We start from the raw sequence: 7,523 nt of genomic DNA, 5'->3' as shown, positions 1-7,523 counted from the left end.
CATGAAGAGGACGTCGAATGATGCTACTTTAACTTGCTCCTTAGGATCATTGATGATGTGGCCCAATGGCATAAAACTGGGAAAATGATTGGGAAAAGTCGGATTGACATGTGGGCTTAGGGAAAACTATTGGAATTATTGTAATACCCTGATTTCATAACCCCCAGTCATAGAATTGAAATTTTATGAAAAAGGGTATTTGGTGGAAAGAAATAATAAACTAATGGAGTAGGTGAGAGAAAATGAATTAGGAATTTAAATGAAGGTTTTGAAGGAGCTTGGGAGTGCCCATAATGGTAAAAAGGGTCCCACATAAGGTGAGTAAAACTGAGGCAGAAGTTGGACAGCAAAGGCTAGACTGGGCATAATCGGCTGGAGAGGTTCTGTCCAACCGGTTTTCCTATCCTGGGGACAATGCCTAGAATTGAGGATTTTCCTTTGTGGGCCCCATCAATTGAAAGGGGTTTTAAACCCTTTTTTTTACCATGAGTAGGGAAATGTTTGGAAGTAATTATGCAGGTGGGATTATATCAAAATACATATTATAATTTAAGTTATAACTTCTAAGTAATTAGGAAAGAAAATGGGAATTTTGTAAAAATTTCACAGCCAAACAGACCCTAGTCTATTTAGCCTATAAATAGGGGGAAGGAGAGTTATTTCTCTCCTCTCATTGTTGTAAACAGAAACGAAATGGGAAAGGAGAAGGAGAGGAAAAAGAGAAAGAAGAAAGGGAAATGAAGGAGAAAAAAGAAGAAGAAGAGAGGAAGAAGAGGTGCAGCAGCCTTCTTCCTCTCTTCTTCGGCTGCTGCTGTTCAGCCATGGATGCTACTGAATGAGAGTGCATGCAAGTGTTATGTACTCTCTTCTTCAAGAAAGTGCTGCCTTAGTCTTGTTCAGCTGAAGAATTGGAGATGATGGCTGATTTAGCTACATGCATGCACCAAGAAGAGAGTACAAAGGTTAGAATCTGAACTCAAACTTGTAACTGTAGTTAGGGTAACAATCGGTTGGTATAGGGACATGGTAAAGATGAATCTTAGGTGGGAAATTGTTTGTAGAACTAAAATAGTTCTCTACAACTGAATCCCCAAATTTTTGGACCCAATTGGAAATCGATTTGGCTAAGGATTGTTCCCAAGTTTTCCAAACTCATGGGGCTTTTTCTAATTTCAGTAAATTAAGATGTAATTGAAGGTAGAAAACACTCATGCAAGGTGGGAAATTGGTATGCATGGTGTTAATTTCACCTGGAACAGAAAATGCCCAATTTTCTTCTCTGAGAAGTAAAATCTGGGTTAAGTAAGGGATTTTGAAATTAATATGAAGTATAAGAATTCAATTTGGGTAGGAAAATAGTTTTATTTGATGTAAATAGATAGTATAAACATGTTTTCAGAAGTAGAATTTGTTCAAATAATTCTGTCATTAAGATTGGCCTACAGAACTGTAGAAAAACTAATTCTGCCAGTCCAACCGGCTGAAGAGTTCCATGCCCGACAAGCCTGCCTGTAAAAACTTGACAAAATGGAATTTTTGAGTTCTTTGGTTTATAATTGATCAAACCTAACCAAAAGTGTTCCAAGTTAATTAAAATATTAAGAACATGTTATAACCATGAAGTTTGACTTGGTCAAAGAGAAGAAAATGGTAGCAAAGAAGGGAGAGAAAATATAGGAGGAAAATGACCAATTTACCCCTATTACACCAATGCAAGTAATTTTGGGGGGTAAAAACCATCTTAGCATATCTAAGGAGTTGGATAGAAGTTGGGGAACTTTTAGGATCATCCTAGTAACCCAAAGATGAGCCAAATGGCTGTGTGGGTCGGATAGATGCCCACTTAACTGAATAGGGAGAATTCAGTTATGGCTGAACCTGAACATAGACTTTAATGAGTTTAGGGAAACTATTTTTAGGGATAATTACATTGATGATTAACCCATATGTATATGTACCTTGTTGATTAGGAATCTTATAACTATAGTCGTTGAGGATACGCGAGGCTAGGAAATTGGTAAAGGATTTCAGATATGAAATCTCAGGTGAGGAGCCTTCCGTGTTTTGTTGCGTTTTTTATGCTTTGCTGTATTTTGTTATGTTATGTTATATTTTATTATACTTTAATGTGCTTACTTGCAATTCGCTCTTATTCTTATTGAATTTACTGTGGTAATGCATGTGTTGGATGAAGTGTGTGAAATCTGATTCTTGGAAGCATGTATAATATGTATGTGGATGTGATGTTGGATGTAATATTGATGGTTTGTGGCACGGTATGGCCGAGGTGCGTTCCCGGTACTCAGAGGTCAATGATCACAGATGTGTGTTGTGCGGGGTGATGGTTGTAATATTGACAATCTGTGGCACCGTGTGGCCGAAGTGTGTTTCTGATACTGTGAGATCAGAGATCAGTCTTACTACTAGAACCACATATATGTGTTTTTGTGGAAACAGATGTAATATTGACGATCTGTGGCACGGTGTGGCCGAGGTGCGTTTCTGGTATTGTGGGCTCAGAGGTCAGTCTTATAGCTATAGTTATAAATACATTTGGATGACTCTTGCATGTAGTTTGCATATGGTTAGGCATACAACCTTAGTTCTATAACCCCTTTCCAATAGGGGATAAGGTATTGACTAGTCTCACTCGGTGATATGTCGTGTAGGATTACTACGCTCGGATACGACATACTGTATCTTAAGATGGCACAGCATGGTATGGTGTACCATATGCATGGCTGTCGGACACATAGGGGACCGAGGCTCTGACCGGGACCATGGTGTCAGGGTTACTATTTAGGGGTTAGCCGGGGGACTGAGTCTCTGATCGGGACTAGCTGGACCCTGCTTGCAACGAGCTTGTATTCCTAATGCCTAACGTACAGGGTAAGAAATGCCACCTATGCTGCTTATAGCACTTAGCCCATATAATGAGACTTTGTCACACCTCGCCTCCACTCACCTGAAGGCTGGTGACATGGGCACGCACACGTATCCACAATCCATCTAGGATCTACGATGCAGTACTTTAAGTGCATAAAATTATGAAATGTAACTATGATCACATATATAATCATAATCAGAATATAACATAACTAGTGCACTCTAATGATATTTACCATATTTACCAAAATGTCTTCGCAGCGAAAGTCATAATTACGGTTATGCCTTTAGGGCTACATTTGATATGTAAAATAAAAGAATGAAAAAGGAAGATGATACTCTCATCATCAACATGCTCCGAATGCACAATCATCACAAACACATCCGTCCTCGTGCATAGCTAGTTCCTCATCCCAGAGGTCACCTTTGTCAAGAGTCGGCTCCTCAATCGCATACTTCGGATGGTTACCTAAATCATCCGCTAAAAAAGGGCAACAACGGGGGTGAGCTTCCTCGAAGCCTAGTGAGGGGTGCACACACACAAACAAATATAGATACAACAATAAATATTTACAAGATAAAACAAACACATATATGAAGAAACACAATGGAACTACAAGGATTTAATGAATGCAATTATGCTTTGGATTATTATCACACAAGTCTGACCACTAAGCTAATTAAATGTTAGGGTTTGGTACTATTGCAACATAGGGGATATCCCCTGGTCTCGGAAAACCCATCGGTCACCGAGCTATATACGCTAGTTGCGAGTTAGGAGCCTGTAGGTCCCAGAATCAAGCACATTGGTCACCTGAGCTATAGGACAGTCAGTACCTCATGCAAATAAAACTAATTTAAATTAAGGTCTGAGTACTACTACAACATAGGGGATATCCCCAGTCCCGGAATCAAGCACATCGGTCGCCCTGTAAACCCCTAACAAATAATCTCACCTTACAACCACTGTCCTAGAAAATCCATCGGTCACCCGAGCTGTAGGATAGCCAATACATAAACCCCTATTGACAAGGGTTGTAGCACCAGGGTGATTATTCTCCTAACCCAATGCATTTTAACATGTCATACCACATCATAGTCACGCTCATACACACACTATCATACTATCATGCAACATCACATTCACCAAATAGAATAAGTTTATCATTTGCAATGCATCATGTTATAAATAACAATATTATCAATATCCACAATTTAATATGCAATCAGGAAAACAAGTTAAACATGCAACTACCATGAATGCACATATTGATGACATGTTATAAACACTCCATAAAATAACACAAAATCCCCTCACCTCGAGTCCTAGGTTATGATGGATAGCCGATGGCCTAGCGTCGCGTTGTCACGTCACTTCTTGGTTCTACTCCTAGGCTACATAAGATTTTTAAGGGAATAAATCATCAATAGAAAAATGAGACTCTAGGCACATGTTCTAGCTTTATTTTCTATTTCTCTTTTTTTTTGGAATTGTTCTCATACTGGGGGTTTTATAACTATAGGGCTGATTTATACGTGGTGGGGTGTTCACCCACCTGAATTAACTTAGATTAAGTATAATCAATGGGTTGGTTAAGATTAGTTTACACAATGCACCCAAGTTCCCCAAAGTTCAAGTTGCGACTAAGCTAAATTTGGGAATTTCTGTTGAGGGTGTAGGTGGTGACCACTAATGGCTTATGTGGTCATCCCAATCCACTATACCCATTTTTAATTTCATTTTCCTCAACCCAATTATGAGTTTGAATGGTGGGGTATAAAGGGTTTGGGCAAAACCCACCATTTCTAGGGTTTAGTTACCCAAATTGGGGATTTCACTAGGGAGGGTTCGTGGACTCAAATTGATCCATCAATCTTGTTAGGATGGGTCTCTTACACTAAACTCCTCTCCCAATTTATAGTTTTAACAAGTGTGAAGGTGGGTTTTAGTAAATTTCTCCATTTCTAGGTTTTGTGTTGCTTAAATTAGGGGTTTTTGATGGGGCTTTCTATAGAGATTGTCCATAGACTTAATTGTGACCATTCCATCCTTAGTTTAGGTGTAAGAGATCATTTTTCCAACCTAGGGTTAGTTTAGGATGTTAGGTCATAGAGGATTTGGGCAAATTCCCAAATCCTAGGGTTCTGTGTTACCAAATTTTGGGGCTTTTCATATGGGAGGTTTCCCACGCTCTATGAGTGGTTAACTGGCTTGATTAGGTTCCTCTCACCAAGATCCCCCATTTAATTTGTAGATTGGGTATGTGGGTAGAGGGATTTTGTTTGGGGGGTTTCCATTAACTTTAATGGAGAGTGGAAATGGAAGGGAGAGAGAGATGACTACTTAGAAGGTAGAGACAGAGAGACGGCTTCACTTAGGTGAGTAGGTGCTCCCCTTGGTCCTCTCTTCTTCCCCCTCCCTTGCTCTTCTCCTTCTTCTTCTTCTTCTCCTTTCTCTCCTCTTACTTTTAGTTTAGTAGGAATGAAAAGAATGGGCAAAGACTTCTATTTATAGTCATTCAAGTTGCCTAAGGCTTGTTTGGAAAAATAATGGGTTTTCATTCATTATCGGGTTAATCTATCATTTGTCACTAATGTGCCCACCTTGGGGTGTTCCAATATATTAATCTATTCCTCAAGATGTTGTCCCAACTATTGAGAGTGGTTTGAGGTGCACGGGTGCAAGGGCCCGGGCCCCATAACCAAATAACCCGATTTTGGCCTATGTACTCACTGGAGGTATTCATCTGTGAAGGCCGAATTGGTCCCTTTGTGTGGAAATGGATATTTAAGTTGAATGGGGCCTTTCTAAGATGTTTCCAATGTGTGGACCCCACCGCTTGGCATTTTTTACTATTTAAGCCCAGGAAATCCATAAATTACTAGTGGTAGTCACTTGAGTTGCATTATGTATGTCCAAAAGTTGAAATTAGCTCGGGTTTTTGGCCACTGGTATAACTGACTTAGTAATTACGATGGAATTAGGTTAATAAATGAACCATGTGGATGCTGCACTATGAGTTGATTGTTATGAATTGGAAACGTGGTGTGATAAATGAGTTGATGATATGTAATTTGAGATGCTGTATATTGGATGGGTTAGTGATGTAGACATGTGATGCAGTATGTTGAGATATTTATCATTATGATTCTTGTATGCTTATGTGATTGTAGACATGAAATGAAATGCTTGAATTATTTATTATTTATAATTTCTGCATGCTTGTGTGCTTGTATGCCCCCATCACTCACTGAGCATACCCTTTGCTCACCCTGAATCATCACTTCTCTATAGGTTTTGAACTTGAAGCAAAGAAGATCAGGAGATTGGTTGCAGATGAAGTCATGGACAAGGAGTGATTATAGACAAGAACTTTGATACTTGTGTTTTATATTGTAAATTAAATGTAAGTGGAATATGAATTTTGTACGCCCGAGAACCATGTTAGATACAATCCTTGTAGTGGAGACAGAAGAAAGAAAATGAAAGAAACCTCAAAGTACAAAATGGGGGTGGAACCATCTGAATGCCATAGAAACTTAAGTACAACCTAGAAATCTAAAGGAATTGAACTAGGTCAGTCTTTTACACAAAATGAGGAAACAAAGACAAGTAAGATAGTGAAGAAGAGCTAATGAAGATAGGTGAGCTCTATCGTTGAGATCACCACTAGGGACCATAAGAAGATGAGGCCTATTGAGATTGAGCTTGATAGCGGGGAGATCGGAAGTTAGGTGGAAGATTGAAGCACTCTGTTAAACCCTCAAAAGCTAATTCTATGAATCCAACTCTGATAGACATTGAGCCAACGTGAGACTCTAGATCATCCAAGCGAGTAGCAATCTGAGCAAAGCCTTTATCTACATGCTTGAGGACTACTTGAAGGGTCAAGGAATTTGGAATGAAGACAAATAGGAAATCAGTATGAAGAAAGTAAAAAGCATAAGAGGAAATATAAGTAATACTACAAAAAGGAAACAAATAATGTGGAAGAGTTACCTCCAGATAAAGTAGTGGGCTGAGATGGATCAAGAGCAGTCTCAAAAGAAGTCTGAGTATGGAAGGAGGTACGACTAGCCTAATGAGCCTCCACTGTGGTAGGAATGGTGCCATGAGTACTACCCTCAGGATTGGGTATGGGTGGGATACCCAAATTTGCAAGATCCTATTCAGTGAGATTTACATTAACGCCACTAATATTGAAGTCACGAAAAGGGTTCTCATGCTCTACCACTTCCTTCTCTCTAAATTGTACATCTTCCTCATGATGCTGCCGATCCCTCTGCTAGGTATCATCTCCCTCATGATGTTCCTCCTCATTTATGTGTATATTTTCTTTATGCTCATCTCCATCTCGAGGCGCATTCTCATTACGTCCATTCAAGTTTTTCTTAGCCGCTGGTGCTTCCAAATCACTACCCGCATACTCATAGAGACTCATTTTCTCCAGGATGGCACGGTTAAAAGGAATGGCATGAGTATTCATCTTTTCCTCACCCTTTAAGTTAATACACATACGCCTAATGACCTTGGTAAGTACCTTATCATAGAAAAGATACCCATCTGGTGGACGAAGGGCACGAGTTACCATCTGCATCATCATTATATATGGCAAGTTGATCCTCTCCCCAATGTA

General features: G+C 39.5%; 1 long non-coding RNA gene across 1 annotated transcript; it reads left to right on the top strand.

The window, feature by feature from the left end:
- The first annotated feature begins 689 nt into the window (after positions 1-689).
- On the top strand, positions 690-6,408 carry LOC122083891. Its single transcript, XR_006141747.1, has 3 exons — positions 690-962; positions 1,971-2,045; positions 6,182-6,408. It is a non-coding gene; the product is annotated as an uncharacterized LOC122083891 (long non-coding RNA).
- The last annotated feature ends 1,115 nt before the right edge of the window (positions 6,409-7,523 follow it).

The sequence above is a fragment of the Macadamia integrifolia genome, chromosome 7 (genome assembly GCF_013358625.1).
Source record: "Macadamia integrifolia cultivar HAES 741 chromosome 7, SCU_Mint_v3, whole genome shotgun sequence".
NCBI classification, from domain to species: Eukaryota; Viridiplantae; Streptophyta; class Magnoliopsida; order Proteales; family Proteaceae; genus Macadamia; species Macadamia integrifolia.
This window is presented reverse-complemented; position numbering and strand designations above follow the sequence as displayed.